The sequence below is a fragment of the Trichechus manatus genome, unplaced genomic scaffold (assembly GCF_000243295.1).
Source record: "Trichechus manatus latirostris isolate Lorelei unplaced genomic scaffold, TriManLat1.0 scaffold00286, whole genome shotgun sequence".
In the NCBI taxonomy this organism is placed as follows: Eukaryota; Metazoa; Chordata; class Mammalia; order Sirenia; family Trichechidae; genus Trichechus; species Trichechus manatus.
The window spans coordinates 923,364-943,454 of record NW_004444222.1 but is presented as its reverse complement, the minus strand read 5'-3'; the positions used below and the strand labels follow the sequence as shown (position 1 = coordinate 943,454).

At 40.7% G+C, this 20,091-nt stretch overlaps 1 protein-coding gene across 2 annotated transcripts in view; it reads right to left on the bottom strand.

The window, feature by feature from the left end:
• The window catches only part of ABCG2 (ATP binding cassette subfamily G member 2 (JR blood group)), an 81,089-nt gene extending 74,587 nt beyond the window's left edge, over positions 1 to 6,502 (bottom strand). The window contains exon 1 of one of the 2 annotated variants that reach the window (XM_023725100.1): positions 6,356 to 6,502. The gene's annotated coding sequence lies outside the window, so the exon portion shown is untranslated. Of the gene's footprint in view, positions 1 to 5,927; positions 5,945 to 6,355 lie in introns of those variants that run through there. The other variant, XM_023725099.1, reaches the window with a different exon arrangement.
• Positions 6,503 to 20,091: the final 13,589 nt, after the last annotated feature.

The window sequence follows — 20,091 nt, the reverse complement described above, 5'->3', positions numbered from 1 at the left end:
CTACTGTGGCTGTATAGTAGGTTCTGAGATGAGGTAGTGTGAGGCCTCCTACTTTGTTCTTCTCTTCTTTCCCGAGCCTCTGTCCTTTCTATATAAAGTTAATGATTAGTTTTTCCATCTTGTTAAAGAATGCTGTTGCTATTTGGGTAGAGATTGCATTATATCTGTAGATCACTTTGGGTAGGAGTGACATTTTCACAATGTTGAGTCTTCCTATCCATGAGTATGGTATGTATTTGCATTTATGTAGATCTCCTTTGTTTTTGCAGTAGTGTTTTGTAGTTTTCTTTATGTCCCTGGTTAGATTTATTCCTAAGTATTTTATCTTTTGGGGGTCTATTGTGGATGGTATTGTTTTCCTGATTTCCTTTTTGAAGTTCTCTTTGTTTGTGTGGAGGAATCCAGCTGATTTTTGTATGTTGAGCTTGTATCCTGCCAATTTGCTAAATCCTTCTATTAGTTCCACTAGCTTTCTTGTGGAATCTTTGGGATTTTCTATGTATAGGATTGTATCTTCTGTGAATAGGGATAGTTTTACTTCTTCCTTAAAATTTGAATTCCCTTTATGTCCTTTTCTTGCCTTATTGCTCTAGCTAGGACTTCCAGTACAATGCTGAGTAAGAGTGGTGATAAAGGGCATCCTTCTCTGGTTTCCATTCCCAAGCTTTCAGTCTCTCTCCATTGAGAATAATGTTGGCTATTGGTTTTGTATAAATACCCTTTATTATGTTGAGGAATCCTAATTTGGTGAGTAGCATCTGGGGTCTTAAAGTTCATGAGCAGCCATCTAAGACACAACTATTAGTCTCTTCCCATCCAGAGCAAAGGACAGTGAAGAAAACCAAGTACCTAAGGGAGCAGTTAGTCCAAAGGGGACCACATGAACCACAGCCTACACCACCCCGAAACCAGAAGAACTCGATAGTGCCCAGCTACCACTATGAATTGCTCTGACTGGGATCACAAAAGAGGGTCCCAGACAGAGCAGGAAAAAAATGTAGAACAAAAAACCAAATTAACAAAAAAGACCAGACTTACTGGTGTGATAGAGACTGGAGGAACCCCCAAGAGTATGGCCCTGAGACACCCTTCTGACCTGGAACTGAGGCCATTCCTGGAGACCACCTTTCAGCCAAACAATAGACAGGCCCATAAAATAAACAATAACTCCCTAGAGGACCATGTTCGTTAGAACAATCAATTATATGAGATCAAAAGGACAACACGTGCCCAAATGCAAAGATTAGAAGGCAGGAAGGGGTAGAAAATCCAGACGAAAGGAAATGGGGAACCCAGGGCAGAAATGAGGAGAGTGCTAACACATTGAGGGAATTGCAACCAATGTCACAGAACACTTTGTGTACAATCAAATGGGAAACTAACTTGCTCTGTGAACTTTCACCTAAAGCACACACACACAAAATTTTTTTAAATAATACATACAACAACAACAAAAAGATTAATATTTACAACCTGAAAAAAAAGAAAAACAAAGTGAAAGGGGAGGGGTGGTCAGGAAAGACCAGAAACCTGAAGGTGTCTATCTGGACAAGGTGCATGCCAAGTCCACGTGCTAGTCTGAGGAACAGCAAGGAGGCCAGTGCGGCTGAAGCAGAGTGAGGGAGGGCAAAAGTATAGGAGATAAAGAGGTAAGTAAGAGGTTTCAGCCAGGTCAGGCAGCACCTACCACTGGCTACTGTAAGGACTTTGGCTTTGACTCTGAGTGAGACTGGAAGCCACCAGAGTTTTGAGCGGCAGAATGACGTGATCTGACTATATGTAAAAGGATCACTCTGATTTCAGTGGGAGACTTTGGGAAATACGGGAGAAGGGAGACCACTTAAGAGGCTACATAATAATCCAAGAGCAATGATGGGGCCATTGAGAGCTCTTTGAAGTCTTATTTCTATATGTTCTGTCCCCAATAAATTACTAGACACAAGAGTACTTGGAAATTGTATAAAAATAGAAGAAGTACAAGGTTTCTAGAGGAAAAGTGCTTTCAGATATACATCTTAAGATGCCAGGAATACATCCTGCCTGCAACATGGGTGGGGTGGGAGATGAGAGGGTGAGGAAGGGCACAGGATGCCTGCAGGCAAGTAGCACTTTTTTCCCACAGCAAGATCACAACCTTGGAGATTTTATAATGATTCTGGTTGTCAGACTTGGTCCAAAACAATCCCCACCTCCTCCACCCAGCCCAAACACAGGGAAAACAATGGCAAGTCTATAAATGATAATGCCCTAGTTGTGGGTCCAGGAGAACTGAAGAAAAATCATTTACATTTGAAAGGGAACAGATTCAGAAAAAATCCTGTTAATTTAAATAAAAAGAGCTAAAAATGTAGAACAGAATTCAAATTCAAGAAAAAAGACCAGCCTTACTGGTCTGACAGAGAATGGAGGAACCCCTGAGACTACGGCCCCTCCCCCGCCCCTACTCTGCTAACGTAGAACTGAAACCACTCCCGAAGCCCACTTTTCAGACAAAGATTGGACAGGCCTATAAAACAAAAAAATCAAATATACGAGACCAAATGAGCAACTCCTGTCCAAAAGCAGGGCAAGAAGGTAGGATGGGTCAGAAACAGGATGAATGGACACAGGGAACCCGGAGTGGAAAGGGGGAGCATGCTGTCCCATTGTGGGGATTGCAACCAATGTCACAAAATAATATGTGTATAAATTTTTGAATGAGAAATTAACTTGAGCTGTAAAGTCGCACCTAAAGTCCAATAAAATTAAAAGAAAACGAGCCAGAATCAAATTTGCTGTGGGAAAAATTTACTACAAATAATGAGAATGGCTTCAGAGTAATATTACTATAATGTTGTCGTTATAATGAAGAGAATATGTTACAATTATACATTTTGTTATTAGAATCATTTCTAAAGGTAGAAATTTATGAGATATTAGGAATCCATTTCAATAGATCAGAAAAGGAAATTATGACAACAAAAATACCATTAGACACTATAAAGCTTAAAATATGAATGAATACATAAGGATTTTTAATATTTTACTCTTTCAAAAGCTTATGTACAGTAAGATTAAAACAATATAGTTGTGCAAAAAATAAATAAAAGAAGCTGTGAAGAGGGATTTGGGGTAGGGGCTAGGAGGGGTGTAGGTGTGCTTTTGGTTGATACTAGCAGAGGCCCTGGAGAAGTCATCACCTTTCCCCTACTCTTCCAGGACACTATTCACCCTACGGGAGATGAGCAGCAGGAAGAGAATGGTGATTAAGAATTCTGGAATCCTGATGACCCAAGGGGAGATCGGGAGGAAGATAAAAATAAAGCTGAGTCTTTGAGCTATAACTTGCCCAAAGCTACACTGTCTTGGGTGTAGAACCCAGTCCTTTCTCAAGAGTCTAATACAAGCCTACAACATTAAGGTCTACATCCCTGTTGCCTTCCAGTTTGTAATTCAATAATCCTAATTGCTTCTAAATAGAAAATCAGAGGTGGACAGCAGCATTGCTTCTCAAAATTCTGAGACTTACAGAAAGAAATAAATTCCATCTCAAACCTAAACTATACGCAGAATCCTTTTTGCATGTGCAGTGTTGATTTATGTTATTGTCAGCTGCCCTTCAGTCAGCCCCCAACTCATGGTGACCCCATGCACAACTGAATTAAATGCTGCCTGGTCCTGAGCCATCCCCATGACCGGTTGCAGATCGCACAGTTGCAATCCATTAGGCTTTATTCACTGATTTTCGGAAGTAGATCATTAGGCCTTTCTTCCTAGTCTGTCTTAGTCTTAAATATATAACAAAAAGTTTGCCATTTTAACCATTTTTAAGTGTACAATTCAGTGACATTAATTAGTCACCATGTTATGCTATCATCATCACTACCCATTTCCAAAAGTTTTATATCACAAACAGAACTCAGTACCCTTCAGCAATAACGCCTGTTCCTTCCTTCCCCCAGTAATCACTAATAAACTTTTGTCTCTGTGCATGTCTATTCTAAATAATTTCATCGACGTGGTATCATAACAATATTTGTGTGATCTGACTTGTGTCTGACATTTCAGTCAGCATGTTTTTAAGCGTTCATTCATGTCATAGCATCTATCAGAACTTCATTTCTCTTTATGGCTTAGTAACATTCTATTGTATGTATGTAACATATTATGTTTATTCACTCATCTGTGGATGAGTATTTAGGTTGGCTGCTGTGAATAATACTGCAATAAACGCTGTGGCGTGTAAGTATCTGTTTAGTTCCTGCTTTCTTGTAGGAGTGGAATTGCTGGGACATATGGCAATTTCATGTTTAACTTTTTGAGGAACTGCCAAACTATTTTCCACCAGCACTGCACCATTTTACATTCCCACCAGCAATGCACAAGGGTTTCTCACCAACTCTTGTTAGTTTCTGTTTTTCTGATGATAGTCATTTTAGTAGGTGTGAGGTGGAACTAATTTTTTAAAAGATGAACTTTAGTTTCTTCTAGACTCTTCACTGATTGAGGTTCTATCACTTTCACTGAAAGATCTCAACCCTAACCTATAACCTCAGTAACAGAATAAACCTACCCACTTGATATAATCAAGTACTGCCAAACTTCTATTAAAAACTTGTGCAGAAATACTTCAGACTCTTTGAAGAACATGAGGCCCATCTACCCCTCTATATAGTCTAGATTTATCCCCAGATACACTGCAGCCATCAGAAAGCTGCATATGTGACCGCAGGGTCTCAGCCTCCAACAAGTGTTTTCCATAATGATCAAGAAGTCTTAGATAAGCCACTATTGCATGTACTATCAGTGGGTACTAAGGATGCTCTCCCATTGCCATTCGTCAGTCTCCTCTGCATACCTCTGTCACACACACATAGGACGTTTCTCTCAGGCATGAATGCCGAAAAGCTTCGGTGAAGAGCTGGTATGTTTCCCCCTTTATCCTCACTGAATTGTGTGACTGATCATTCCCTTTTGATTATGGCCGCCAGGATGCAACTTTAACAACTACACCGGACCCTACGGTCAGCTTGTGTCCATTCTAATGTTGTCCCTCATTGAAACTTCTACTCTAGGTTGTATTTTATCTTGCACTTATAATTATTTATTTGCATCTCAAACGCTTCATGGATCTTTAATAAAAATTAAACACAGAAATAAAATTTTGGTTGTGTGTGATGTGAAAGAATTATAAGTTCCCTGAGGGAGTCCTGCTGAATGCCCAGTGCCTAGGACAAAGATGATCAATAAACATTTATTATTAATGTATATCTGTATTCTTTCTGAAAGAGGAATAAGCTTTTAGATTCCTATTAGGCAAGAAAATAAAACTAGACTACATTATAAGGTATATTTTTAACTGTTTGGTAGATTTAAAATCTAGATTTTTTTCCTTATAATTTTTTCATATTGTTCAATCTTTCAGTATTATTTTTAATAATTAATACTTTTGTAATAAGCTGGTTAATTTTTAAAAGTTACTCATTAAAACTTAGCTATCCACAGAAAAATTACAAACGGGAGCTCAACAATTCTTTAGTAAACTTTCAGAAAAACGAAAGTTGTGGACAAACTTTACGTCCTTATAAAAACACTGAGTACAGTGGTAAATCCTTTAAAAATACTAATATTTGCAAACGTTTCCCTCATCTTGTAGCAACTTTCATGCTCAATAAGTTTTTAATCCATCCACAATATCAACTCTATTTAGCTTCATACATGTGAAGAAAGGCAAGAGTTAACACACCACCACACACGGAATCAGCTGAACGATCGTCTTCTGAAAATCCATTCTGAATTTTCGGTTAGAATTGTTTTATACTCACTTTCAAATGAAACTGAAGAGGCTAAAAACCTAGTCATTTCATTTTCTAACAAATCTACAAACAATACTCAACCAATTTTTCAAGACACACATACAGCACAAACGGATTTCATCATTTACTCACGCTATTTAATAGCGGTTCAACGTTAAACCAAAGGCTCCAATGCCAAGACCCTGTGCTCAGGAGCAGAGCAATAACAATCATTGATATAAACGCTGAGATGAGTCAGCCAGCTCGTCCAAGCTTGCCCTAAAGAAGCAGCGCCTACAACAAGCATTCTGCACTGTGCTTTCTAAATAGTGAAAAGTTTTCCCCAAATCTCACTGGATCCTTCCCAAGCAGTTTCCTTCCCGCGTCTCCCCAATCTCAGTCGCACCATCCCAGACTGCCAGACTTGACTTTCCCTCCTTCGCGCTCGGGATCCGGTCTATGGAGACAGTGTGCGCGCCCAGCAAAACCCCGGCCAGAGGCGACCCTCCCGGGCCAAAGCCATTGCAGCCCCGGCAGCCCACCAGCCGCGTTCGCCCTACTCCTCGTGGCCAGGCACTCACACGCGCGGCGACCGGCCTGGGAAGGTGCCAGGGCCCGGCGTCACAGTCAACGATGGCTGACAGCAAGCTGGGACTGGCGGCGAACAGGTGAGCTCCGCGAACGCAAGTGGCTCGGACGAGTGGTTCCTTCTCACGCCTTGAGCAGAAAGCGTCGAGAGCACAAAGCGGCGGCCCTTCCTTCACTTCCTCCCAGCCGGGAGTTGTGGTCTGGCGGGCGGAAGGCGGGGCGTCCCCTGCGCGGCCGCGATAAGCGATATCGCCCAGGAGGAGCGCGCTCGGGTTGCGCCGGGGCCAAGTCACGCACAGGGCAGTGACCGTTACTCTCCTGCGGGACCACGATCGCGGAGACAACCCTCCGGGCCCACGCAGGGACAAAGCGGAAATCCTGCCTCCAGGACCTGTACACATGGCCAACTTTCTCCAGACTGCTTGGGTTTGGTCACTGCCCAGTGTAATTGAGAAAGTTGTCGCCGAGTATTTTTGCCGTCACACACGTTGTCCACCTGGAGACCAAGAAAGCGTTTTCTGCTGAATGTGCCTCTGAGAAACAGATGCTAGCTCCCTAAACCAATCCCTTTGCCATCCGGTCTATTCTGATTCATAGCGACCCTATAGGACAGAGTAGAACTGCCCTATAGGGTTTCCAAGGCTGTAAATCTTTACGGAAAACAGGCCTAGTGCGTAGTGGTTAAGCGCTTTGCTGCTAACTGAAAGGATTGCAGTTCCAACCCACCAGCCCCTACTTGAGAGGAAGATGTGGCAGTCTGCTTCGGTGAAGATTACAGGCTTGGAAACCTTATGGGGTACTCTGTTCCATAACGTCGCCACAGGGTCGTTATGAGTCAGAATCCACTCCACAGCAATGAGGGTTTTTTTTTTTTTTTTTTTTTTTTTTCTCTTTAATCTAAGATAGCAGACTGCCGCATCTTTCTTCCACAGAGCCGCAGATGGGTTCCAACCTCCGACCGACCAGGGTTCCTGCAGGCGCCCAGGGGCCAATAAAATCAGAAACTGAATCTAAGGGTAAACCCAAACCAAACTCATCGCGACTGAGTGGATTCCGACTCCTAGCGACCCTAGAGGGGCAAAAAAGCCCAAAGCCTTTTCTAATGAAACTATTTCTATAAGCAGTTCATACGTTATCCTTGACACTCCAAGTACTGCTCTGCAATACTCTGAATTGTATGGAAACGCTGGAAAGTGCTGCTGCAGGATCAGGAAAAGGGTTGATTATCAGGCCTTTTTAGTGTGTATGGCTATCCCAAAATTCGCCTGCTACATCTACCCTGTGAATTAGTACCGGCATCTAGATATTTTCTGGCTTGTATCTGCAAACTGAAATCATAGTATCACTAAAGTTATTGGAAACAACACTAGGAATTACTCTTAATTCTTCACCCAATACATGAAAGTTTTAGCCAAGAAGCCTAGATAAGAAAACTGTATTATACATAATTTTTTTAGAATATTAAGAACACCAAAATGTATACTTTTAAAGCCCTTAAAAATGCATATCCATGATGTCCCCGAACATTTAGGTGAATTTTAGAGTTAATTGCTGAGTCAGTGTAAAGACCCATATACAATTATCATTCACATTTTAGTCACATTTCATTTTAGACCAAAATTAAATTCTTCAGCCCTGGCACTTGATGACTGCAAAACTGAAAAGTACTCTCCAAAGAACAAAACCTTAATGACACTATTAAAATAATTTTTTTTTAATTTGCAGCAATATAAGATGTTAACAGGAGACACAATGTACAGACGAGGGTAAATGGGAACTCTGTACTTTCTGCAAAGTTTTTCTGTAAATCTAAAATTGCTCTAAAAAACTGCATCAGCCTGAGACCAGAAGAACTAGACAGTGTCCGGCTACCTCAAATGACAGCCCTGACAGGGAACACAACAGAGAGTCTCTGATGGAGCAGGAGAAAAGTGGGATGCAGAACTCAAATTCTAGTAAAAAGATCAGACTTAATGGTCTGACTGAGACTGGAGGAACCCCAGAAATCATGGCCCCCAGACTCTCTGTCAACCCAGAACTAAAACCATTCCTGAGGCCAACTCTTCAGACAAAGATTGGACTGGACTATGGGACTTAAATGATACTTGTGAAGAGAGTGCTTCTTAGCTCAAGTGGATACATGAGACTAAATGGGCAGCTCCTGTCTGGAGGTGAGAAGGCAGAAAGGGTCAGGAGCTGGTTGAATGGACACGGGAAATCAGGGTTGGAAAGGAGGAGTGTGCTGTCACAGTATAGGGAGAGCAGTTAAGGTCACATAACAAGGTGTGTATAAATTTTTGTATGAGAGACTAACTTGAATTGTAAACTTTCACTTAAAGTACAACAATAAAACTAAAAAAAAAACTGCTCTAAAAAATAAAGTATATTTAAAATAATTTCCAGCAAACTCTGAAGGCAATTCCAAGAGGAGATTTATACAAATATAAAAAGTACACATGAAATGGATAATAAAAGCACATTCTTTTAAAAATTAAATATAGCGTTGTACAATTATGTAAAATAAAAACAAACCAAAAACCTACAGCTGGATAGCCATGCAAGAAAATGTTCATTTGTTCTGTGCTGTAAATGTATGGATGCCTTTTTGTCCCTTCTACTTCACTGTAACTTCCTAAATTTGATGTAATACAGATATATAATTTTTATAATAAAAAAAATGAATTTTATTTAAAAATAAAATGTAAGTTGATAAAATTTCATTGTTTTCAGTCTGTAAAGTACACACATAAAAGGCACATGATAACTTGTGGAGTCATATCCTCACCCCAAATAGTGGTAAACCTACTAAAACAAACAAACAAAAATTCTGACTTATTTTAATCTAATTTTTAAAATATTTTAGTTTGTATGCTTTCATATTGATATGTTTGTTTATTTGCTACTTCACCCTAATACCTTGTCAAGCTGATTTTAAATGCCATCAAATTTGTTAGAGAAATTCAGATTAAAGCCAGCATTTCATAAATGTATTGCATTTTAAAGAAATTAGTCATTCAATTTATGTTAGCATCATATTTTTGGGCTAATTATTTTTAAATGCCCTGTTTTTGGTTTTGGTGTTTGACCTTTTAGGGCACAGAATTTTAGAGAGGGAGAAACCTTACAGGTAACCTTTCTCATTTTACAGATGAGTCACCCAAGGCCAAAGGAGACCAAAATGCACAAGGTCACAAGTAAAGCGAAAGAGAAGTCGTGTGACTCACGGCCTCCGAGACCATTGCCCTTTTGCCTCCATCCCATGACCTCACTTTTATTTTACAAGAAAAGAGTAACTGCTCAGGATTTATAGAGCTCAGAGTTAAGACTCCTGCCGAATGTATTCTCAATCTAGTACTTTTATTCTCCATTTTACTAAGCTTTTATTTTCTTATTACAAATCAAGCAAGATCTTAAAGTTGCCTGAAGCCTACCAGCCGCGTACTGCTTCCAGTCTTTATCTATACATGTATATTTTCTTTAAAAAACAAAAAAAAAAATGGGTTAATACGCAAAGTACAAAGATTAAAAACAAGTCCCTGGAGTCAGACAGTCTGCATCTGAGTTCTAGCTCTCCCAAACGCTCAGGACACGACCTTAAATAAATTACTTAAGATCTCTCCTTCTCTAGGTGTTCATTGGTAACCAGGGAAAACAATCTCTCAGGGTAGTTACAAAGATTTTATAAAATAATGCCTCTAAATCATTTAGCAAAGTCATTGTCACAGAAAACCAAAAAAAAAAAAACCTCTTGCCATTGAGTCAATTCCGACTCATAGTGACCCTATAGGACAAAGTAGAACTGCCCCATAGGGTTTCCAAGGTGTGGCTAGTGGATTCAAACTGCTGACCTTTTGGTTAACAGCCTGGGCTCTTAATGACTGCATTACCAGGGCTCTCCATTGTCACAGGTTAGCACTCAATAGATGATAGCCACTCCTTGGAAACTCTATGGGGCAGTTCTCTTCTGTACTATAGGGTCGCTATGAGTTGGAATCGACCGGACGGCAACTTGTTTGGTTTTTGGTTTTAGGTTTTAGAGGCTGTCTGCGCTCCTTGCTTATGGTCCTATTTCTCCATCTTCAAAGCCAGCAACATAGCACCTCTTTGACCTTGCTTGCTTCAGTCATATTTCTTTCTCTGACTCTCCTGCCTGCCTCTTCCACTTGCGGTTCAAATCCACCAGCTGCTCCTTGGAAACCCTATGGGGCAGTTCTACTCTGTTCTGTAAGGTCACTATGAGTAAAACCGACTCAACTGTACTGGGGTTTTTTGTTTGTTTGTTTGTTTGTTTTAAAATAGCTAGATTACACTGGGCCCAGCCCACTCAGAAAATCCAGGATAATTTTCCTATTTTAAAGTCCCTGATTAGCAGCCTTAATTTCATTTGCAAACTTAATTCCCCTTTGCCATGTAACCTAACATATTCACTTTCCAAGGAGTAGGATAAAAACATCTTTGGGAGGCCATTATTCTGCCTACTACTAAGCCCTAAAAAAAAGGAAGAGGATGCTAACAAGGGACCTAGAGAGAGATGGCACAGTAACAAGAACAGCCCCTAAGACTGGATTCTATAAATGTAGTGGTATCAAACCCACAAAGGGGCATGGTTTTCCCATTCTCAAAGATGTAAAGATAGAGAAGGTAAAGGGTTGAATTAATTGTAGGATGTGGTTTTGCTGGGTAGATAAATTAACAGAAAAGTAGAGCAAAGGAGCCGAGCGAGTGAAGCGGTTTATCATATGAAAGTGAAGCTAGGAAAAGGCAGGTAGAAAAGGAGCACATGAGGGGTCACTTTGAGGTTAAAAGAGCCAAATCAGGAAGCTGAGGTTACTTTGTACGATATTGACATTTAATATTGGCATTCCAGGTTTTGACAATGTCCCATAGTTTGAATATAAGAGTGGGTTTCTGGAAGTGGAAGGAAGGTGTACTTGTGTTCTATTGCTGGGTAAGAAATTATTATACACTTAGCATCCTTAAAACACCACCCATTTAATATGTCTCAGTTCTGTAGGTCAGGAGTACAGGCAGGTTCAGTAGGGCTATGCCCATAGTTATGATAAGGCCAAATCAAAGTGTCAGCCAGCTGGGCTCTTATCTATTACATTTTATCTGAAGAATCTGCTTCCACATTCATTCAGTGTGTTGGCAGAAACTAGCTGCTTTCAGTTTTCCCTGTTTTCCTGCTGACTGTCAGCCTGGGGCCGCCCTCATCTTCTCTAGGCTGCCCACATTGCTTCTCACACAATCCCCTCCATCTTCAAAGGTGGTCAAGTCATTCTTAGATTGACATCTCTCTGACTTCCCTTTTGCCTTTTAAAGGATGCCTATGATTAAATCAGACCCACTCCCAAAATTTCCCTATTTTAGGGTCAACTGACTTGGGACTTTAATTACAACTGAAAAATCCCTTAAAGGCAGTGTTTGAAAACAAGAGGACCGATGGGAATACTGGAGATAGGGGTGAGGGGCACGTCTCTTTAGAATTCTGCCTACCACTGAAAGTGAGGTTCACTTTAGTGAAGAAGACTAACGAGCAAAGAAGCTGGGATGATGGGTTGATCATCTGCGTAAGCACAAAAGTTGCCAAGGTAGTAGCAGTCGTGCAGAGAAGAGAAATGCTAACATCAAGTTTTTCATTCCATACCTTTACAAATATGAAAGAGTAAAGAGAAGGTGGTATATATGATGGCCTTAACACAGAGAAAGATAGCATAACTGTGGAGAATGGGGGGTGTTCAGAGCCTAAATGCTGGAGCCAGACCACCTTGGTTCGTATAATGAGCTTTATGTAACAGACGAGAGACCAATTAAGAAATAATTCATTTGGTTAAAAGTTCACAGAGTAGTCAAGCCCTATAAAATGTAGCTCAGTGGAATAAAACAGATGATTGTTGTTGTTGTTAGGTGCTGTCAGAGCCAGTTATGACTCACAGAGACCGTGTGTACAATGGAATTAAATGCTGCTCAGTCCTGGGCCATCCTCACAATCATTGCTGTTTGAGCCCATTATTGCAGCCACTTATCAATCCATCTCACTGAGGTTCTTCCTCTTTTTCACTGATCCTCCACTTTGCCAAACATGATGTCCTTCTCCAGGGACTGGTCCCTCCTGATAATATGACCAAAGTACAGGAGACAATGTCTCTCCACCCTCTTTTATAAGAAACAATTTGGCTATACTTCTATGAAGACAGATACGTTCCTTCTTCTGACAGTCCACGGTGGGTTTTTTTTTGCCAACACCACAAAGGCATCAATTCTTCTTCAGTCTTCCTTATTTATTGTCCAGCTTTCACATACATATGAGGCGAATGAAAACATCATGGCTTGGGTCAGGAGCACCTTAGCCCTCAAAGTGACATCTTTACTTTTCAACACTTTAAAGAGGTCTTTTGCAGCAGATTTGCCTGATGGAATACGTCATTCGATTTCTTGACTGCTGCTTCCATGGGCATTGATTGTGGATCCAAGTAAAATGAAATCCTTGACAACTTCAATATTTTCTCTGTTTGTCATGATGTTGCTTATTGGTCCATTTGTGAGGATTTTTGTTTTCTTCATGTTAAGGTGTAATCCATACTGAAGGCTGTGGTCTTTGATCTTCATCAATAAGTACTTTAAGTCCTCTTCACTTTAAGCAAGCAAGGTTGTGTCATCTGCATATCGAAAGTTGTTAATGAATCCTCCTTCAGTTCTGATGCTGATGCCGTGTTCTTCTTCATAAGGTCCAGCTTCTCAGGTTATTCACTCAGCATACAGATTGAATAAGTATGGTGAAAGGATACTACCCTGATGCACATCTTTTCTTATTTTGAACCACCCAGTATCTCCTTGTTCTGTTTGAATGACTGCCTCTTGGCTTATGTACAGTTTCCAAATGAGAACAGTGAAGTGTTCCAGAATTCCCATTCTTCAAAATGTTATCCATAGTTTGCTATCACCCGCACAGTAGAATGCCTTTTCATAGTCAATAAAACACAGGTAAACATCTTTCTGTTATTCTCTGCTTTCAGCCAAGATCCATCTGTCATCAGTAATGATATCCCTCTTTCCACATCCTTTTCTGAATCTGGCTTGAACTTCCCTGTTGATATACTGCTGCAACTGTTCTTAAATTATCTTCAGCACAATTTAACTTTGATGTGATATTGATGATATTGTTCCATAATTTCCACATTCTGTTGGGTAATCTTTCTTTGGAATGGACACAAACATGGATCTCTTTCAGTCAGTTGGACAGGTAGCTGTCTTCCAAGTTTCTTGGCATAGACAAGTGAGAGTTTCCAGCATTGCGTCCGTTTGTCGAAACATCTCAGTTGGTATTCCATCAATTCTTGTTTTTCGCCAATGCCTTCTTGGACTTCTTCCTTCAATACCGTCAGTTCTTGATCATATGCTACCTCCTGAAATGGTTTTCTAGATTCATCCTGCATGAATCTAGTATTTTGCCCATAGAATCCTTCAGTATTGCAACTCAAGCCTTGAATTTTTTCTTCAGTTCTTTCAGCTTGAGAAATGCCAGGCATGTTCTTCCCTTTTGGTTTTCCAGCTCTAGGTCTTTCTGTATTTTATCATAATACTTTGTCTTCTCTAGCAGCCCTTTGAAATCTTCTGTTCAGCTCTCTTACTTCCTCATTTCTTCTGTTAGCTTTGGCTCCTTTACGTTCAAGAGCAAGTTTCAGTCTCTTCTGACATCCATTTGGATATTTTCTTTCTTTCCTGTCTTTTTAATGGCCTTTTGCTTTTTTCATGTTTGACATCCTCGATGTGTTCCCACAATTTATCTGGTCTTCAGACATTAGTATTCAATGTGTCAAATCTGTTCTTGAGACGTTCTCTAAATTCAGTTGGGATGTACTCAAGGTTACACTTTGGCTCTTGTGGACTTGTTTTAATTTTTTTCAGCTTCATCTTGAACTTGCATATGAGCAATTGATGGTGTGTCCCACATTCATCCCCTGGCCTTGTTCTGACTGATGATATTGAGCTTCTCTATCACCTCTTTCCACACATGTAGTCGATTTGATTCCTGTGTATTCCATCCAGCTAGGTCCAAGTATATAGTCACCATTTATGTCGTTGAAAAAAGGTATTTCCGACAAATAAGTCATTGGTCTTGCAAAATTCTGTCATGCAACCTCCAGCATCGGTTCTATCACAAAGGCCATATTTTCCAACTACTGTACCTTCTTTTTCATTTCCAACTTTCACATTCCAATCACCAGTAGTTATCAATGCATCTTGATTGCATGTTTGATCAGTTTCAGACTGCAGAAGCTGGTGAAAATGTTCTTTTCTTCATCATTGGCATTAGTGGTTGGTGTGTAAATTTGAGTAATACTCATATTAACTCTTCTTTCTTGTAGGTGTATGGATATTATCCTATCACTGACAGCATTGTACTTCAGGATAGATCTTGAGATCTTGAAATGTTCTTTTTGACAATGAAAACAACATTGTTCCTCTTCAATTTTTCATTCTTGGCATAGTAGACCATATGATTGTCTAATTCAAAATGGTCAATACAAGTCCATTTCAGCTCACTAATGCCTAGGACATCTGTCTTCAAGCATTCTGTTTCATTTTTTTTGACAAGTTCCGATTTTCCTTGATTCAAACTTGGTACATTCCATGTTCCTATTACTAATGGGTATTTACAACTATTTTTTCTCATTTGGAGATGTGCCACATTAGCAAATGAAGGTCCCAAGAGCTTTACTCTATCCACGTCTTTAAGGTCAACTCTACTTTGAGGAGGCAGCTCTTCCCCAGTTGCATTTGGAGTGCCTTCCAACCTGAAGGGCTCATCTTCTGGTACTATATCAGACAATATTCCACTGCTATCCATAAGGTTTTCACTGGCCAATTTTTTTGGTCAGTAGATCGTCCTTCTCCTTAATGTGTCTTAGTGAGCTCCACGGAAACCTGTCCACCACGGGAGACACTGCTGGTATTTGAAATACCAGTGGCATAGCTTCCAGTATCACAGTAACATGCAAGCCACCACAGCACAACAAACTGACAAGTGGTGGAAAATATATGATTAGATATTGGTATTTAACTCGCAAGGTCAAAAAGTGGAGTAGAGTGCATAACATTTGCCCCTGCAAAACAAGCTGAAAGTTTAATGTTGAGATTTTACCAAACTAAATTTGACATACTCATAAAGGTCTTTTGTTAAGTACACTTTTTGTTGACTTATAACACACATACTGAAAAAATACAGAAAATCCAAGTAAACAGCTTGATGTATATCTATTTACAAAGTGACCACAACTGTATATCTGCCACTCAGTTGAAAAACAAAAATCACAAAAAGAATATCAATATCCCAAAAACCTCTCTATGCTCCATCTTCGTTGTTGTCTCTTCCAAAAGTAACCACTATTCTGACCTCTATAACTATATATATTAGTTTTGTCTGCTTTTAAACTATATATAAATGAAGTAGGTACTCTTTTGAAACTGGCTCCTTTTGTTCAGTAGTATTTATGTGAGATTCATCCATATATGTTGCTTGTAATTAAAGCTTATTAATTATAATTTCTATATAGAATTCCATTGTATGAATATAGCACCATTCGTTCACTCTACTATTGATGCGTATTGAGCTGTTTCCAGTCTTGAGATATATCCTAAAGTGTTAGATCAGGAAAAAATCTAAATAATCAGCTTACTTTGCCATCCACTAAAACCAAATAAACCGGTTGCTGTGGAGTCAATTCCAACTTGTGATGACCCCATATGTGTCAGAGTAGAACTGTGCTCCATAGGATTTTCAATGGCTAAGTTTTCGAAAGGAAATTGCCAGGTCTTTCTTCCTGGGTGCCTCTGGGTGGACTCAATCTTTTGGTTAGCAGCGGAGCTCACTAACCATTTTCACCCCCAAGAACTCCCCCAACATGCACTAGAATGGCACAGGTAGAGGCCTGAAATCTTCTCCCATTGATTATGCCTGAAATAGCACAAAGAAAAAGGAAAAATAGGAGATATGAGGATCAGTGTTGTAGAAGAGAACAAATCTGTAAGCCCTGATTCCATTTCTCCCTCTGGCAGCATGGTTTACGCATAGCAGATTCCATCCAACCACCCAATAAACAATGTTTTCCTGAGGGCCTACCTTGCATTAGGCATCATGTTTAGCTCTGAGGACACAAAGATAAATAACAAATAGAAAGAGGAGACAGACCTCTAAATGGCTGAATCACAATGAAAATGGTATGAAAAGTGCTATAAGGGCTCTGTGGAGGTTATAACTAAGTCTGGGAGTTCAGGGTCTGGAATGATGGAGACAGGAGGAAACATCTGAGGTTAGTACACACAGAAATCTAAAAATTTTTAGGTAGCTCTTTTGAGAGTATCTTTTGTTAATTGTTTTAAGGGCTCTAATATGAACTCATGGTTCTCTTGTGGTCATGAATTACAAATATTCCTTCTTAAAGTATGGTGTAATTATACTTTAATAGTTGCAATGCCATAGTATTTTCAATTGCTTCATATGCGCGCGAAAGCTGGACATTGAATAAGGAAGACTGAGGAAGAATTGGTGCATTTGAATTATGGTGCTGGTGAAGAATATTGAATATACCATGGGCTGCCAGAAGAATGAACAAATCTGTCTCGGAAGAAGCACAGCCAGAGTGCTCCTTAGAAGCAAGGATGGAGAGACTTCATCTCATGTAATTTGGACGTGTTATCAGGAGGGACCTGTCCCTGGAGAAGGACATCATGCTTGGTAAGGTAGAAGGTCAGCAAAAAAAAGGAAGACCCTCAGGAAGATGGATTGACACAGTAGCTGCAAAAATGGTCTCAAACAGCAACGATTGTGAGGGTGGCACAGGACCGGGCAGTGTTTTGTTCTGTTGTACGTAAGGTTGCTATGACCCGGAACCAACTCAACAGCACCTAACAACAACAATAGTTGCAATGCAATGAGTTTCTGTTATATACGGCCTTTCTGGCCCTGAGTTTGTAATTCTGCCAGAACATGATTGATTGGACCTCAGTCTGCCCTGTTATTGGTCTATTTTACTTACCTAGCAAAGACTGGTCAGTTTACTAGTCAGAAAGGTGGTATGTAAAACCACCCAATAGGATTGAGCGACTTGTGGTCCACCAAGGGGATGGGATTTTTTGCTGTCCTGCTGGGAAGTCTATGCCTTGAAATTGACAAGGATTTGCTTATATAAGCAGCCAACCCACAGAGGTTTTTAGAGATGCAAGGAGGAAACATCAAGACCAAGAAGAGCCTGGAGTGGAGCAGTTTGGACCAGGGTTCCCACTAGGGGAACCTCCTAAAAGAGCTGTAATGTGGTCAAAGGCTGTAACACTTAAAGACAGCAAGAGGGCCAGAAGTGGCCCAGCAGCAGAGCCATCAGTGAGAGGCCTGGAGGGGGCCTGAAATCAGAGCCAGTAGCTTAGATGGCCAGCATTGCGTGGGTGAGTGACCCTGCACTGCGTGGTTGAGAGGGCATGCACTGCATGGCTGAAAAGGCCTGATGGCAGAAAGGTCTGATGGCAGAAAGCTGCTGCTAGTAGAGCAGCAGTTGAGCAGGCTGCTACACTGGCTATGAGCTGGGCTAGTTAGTGGTAGAGCGGCTGATGGCAGATAGCCTGATGGCAGAGAGGTCCAACAGCAGAAAGCAGCTAAGAAAGCTGAGCAGGCTGCTACACTGACTATGAGCTGGACTAATAAGAAGCAGAGAGGCCTGATGGCACAGAGCACTGATACAGCTGTCCTGGTCAGAAGGTGTCCTGCACTGAGGAAGGGAGCGATATGTTCTCCACTTTGGTGGAGTCTTCCAGAGCTTGCCTATATGTTTCCAGATCCTGATTCTGTGTTGTTTCTGTTATTTCCATGTTGATCTTGATCCCAATTAGTAGCTTGTTACTTCCCTAATAAACTGTATAAATGTGAGTATGATCTGTGAGTTCTGTGTGGCCATTGCAAGGAATTATCAAACTCAGCAGAGAAGTAGACAGTGCCATTGGAGGAGTGTCTGTTGTCAGAAATTATGTGGAAGTGGGAAGGTGGAGGTATAGCTGACCTCCGCTTCATATGACCCGGCTTCGTGCTGGTCTTTATTCTTATCCCTCAAGAATTTAGACAATTCTTTATAGTATTCTTTATAGTGCTATAGTAGTATAGATGGACTGTGTTTTTCCTGTTGATCAAGCATGAAGTTATTTTCAATGCCAGAAACGCTGCCTACCACTTATATAACCCTTTCCACATTCTGCCTTGTGTGGAAATAATTTGTGAACAGTGCTGGACATGTTGTACATGCATAATAATATGTGATGAATAAATGAATGAGAGAAACATTCTTACATCTTTCAAAATAGAAGAGGTGTTATGAGGAAAAGAAAGATGGGGAAGTGCTGTATTAAAGTAAGTAGGTTTTATCATCGCAAAATATGCCTACAGCACTTGATCATGGAATCTATTTCTCAAGAAGTATTGCAAAGATTGTATTCTCTACCACATACTAATGGAAAATGTGAGAGAATTTTCTAAGTCCAAACTGTGGAGACCTTGAATGGAAGACCAAGGAGTTTGGACTTCATCTTGAAAGTGAGAAACCGCTGTAAGTTTAGTGCAGAGTGATGACATTCTCGAAGTAGAGTTTTAGAAAGATCAATTTAGGGGGAACATGGTGCTACAGACAGAAGCACCACACCATCCCTCCACACTAAAGATCAGAAAAACTAAGTCAAACAGAGACAAACACTAGTCCTGAAACCCTAAGCATCAAATGAAGAGCTAAAGAACTCAGCCAAGCACCGAATGGAATAAGAAACTGGCCGAGAACAGAGAGTGAGGAGAGATACATGCAGAGGTCCCCTATCAGCTAACACAGCACAGATCCGCCATTTTGGACTCCTGTCAGAGATCAGCAAACAGAGAGTACGGGAAAGCAGCTTCATGGATCTCCCAGCAGGAGACAGAACAACAGGTAACCAGCGATATACGCTTTCCCACCCCCCCCCCAGTCATCTTCACCACCACTCTGCATACTCTGCTTCCTGCTGCCACAGTCTCTTGGCCAGGAAACACCAGCTTCACCTCTGAGCTGCTTGGATTCCACCCACCCGCACTGGCCTGCTCCCTGAGTGCCATTTGTTTGTTGCTGGTGTTGCTTTTTTCCACTTCTTTTGGTTGCTTCAATACCTCTCACCACCTCCCCTCTTTTCTCTCAAATACCTGGCTCTCTGTGTCATCTTTGCTTCTTCCTGAAAGGCTGTGAAATGCTGCTTGACTGTGGAACTGCTTCCCGGCCCATGCCACCACACTGGTGAGATCCCCAGGGCTGTTTTGTGTTTGTTTTGATTTGTTCTCTTTTGTTTGTTGGTTTTCTTTTTGTTTTCTCAGCTTGGGAGCCCCTTTTAGCCAGACAATACTATGGGGATTGGGAGCTACTCCCTCAGTCTGGGCAGCCACGCAGTGGGATCCCTGGGGGTATTTCTTTATTCTTGTTATTTGTTTGTTTTCTTTTCTTTTCTCTCTTTTTCTCTTTTTGTCTTCTTTATTTACTTACCTTATCTATACTTACCTTATCTTCCTGTCTCCTGAATATCTGGCTCTCTGTGACATCTGTACCCCTCTAGCCAGGCTGTACTTCACAGAATAAGAACAACTTCCACAGTCCTTGCAGCAGCACTGGTGGGATCCCTAGATTTTCTTTTCTTTTTTTTCTTCTAATTTTTATTCATTCATTTTTTTCTT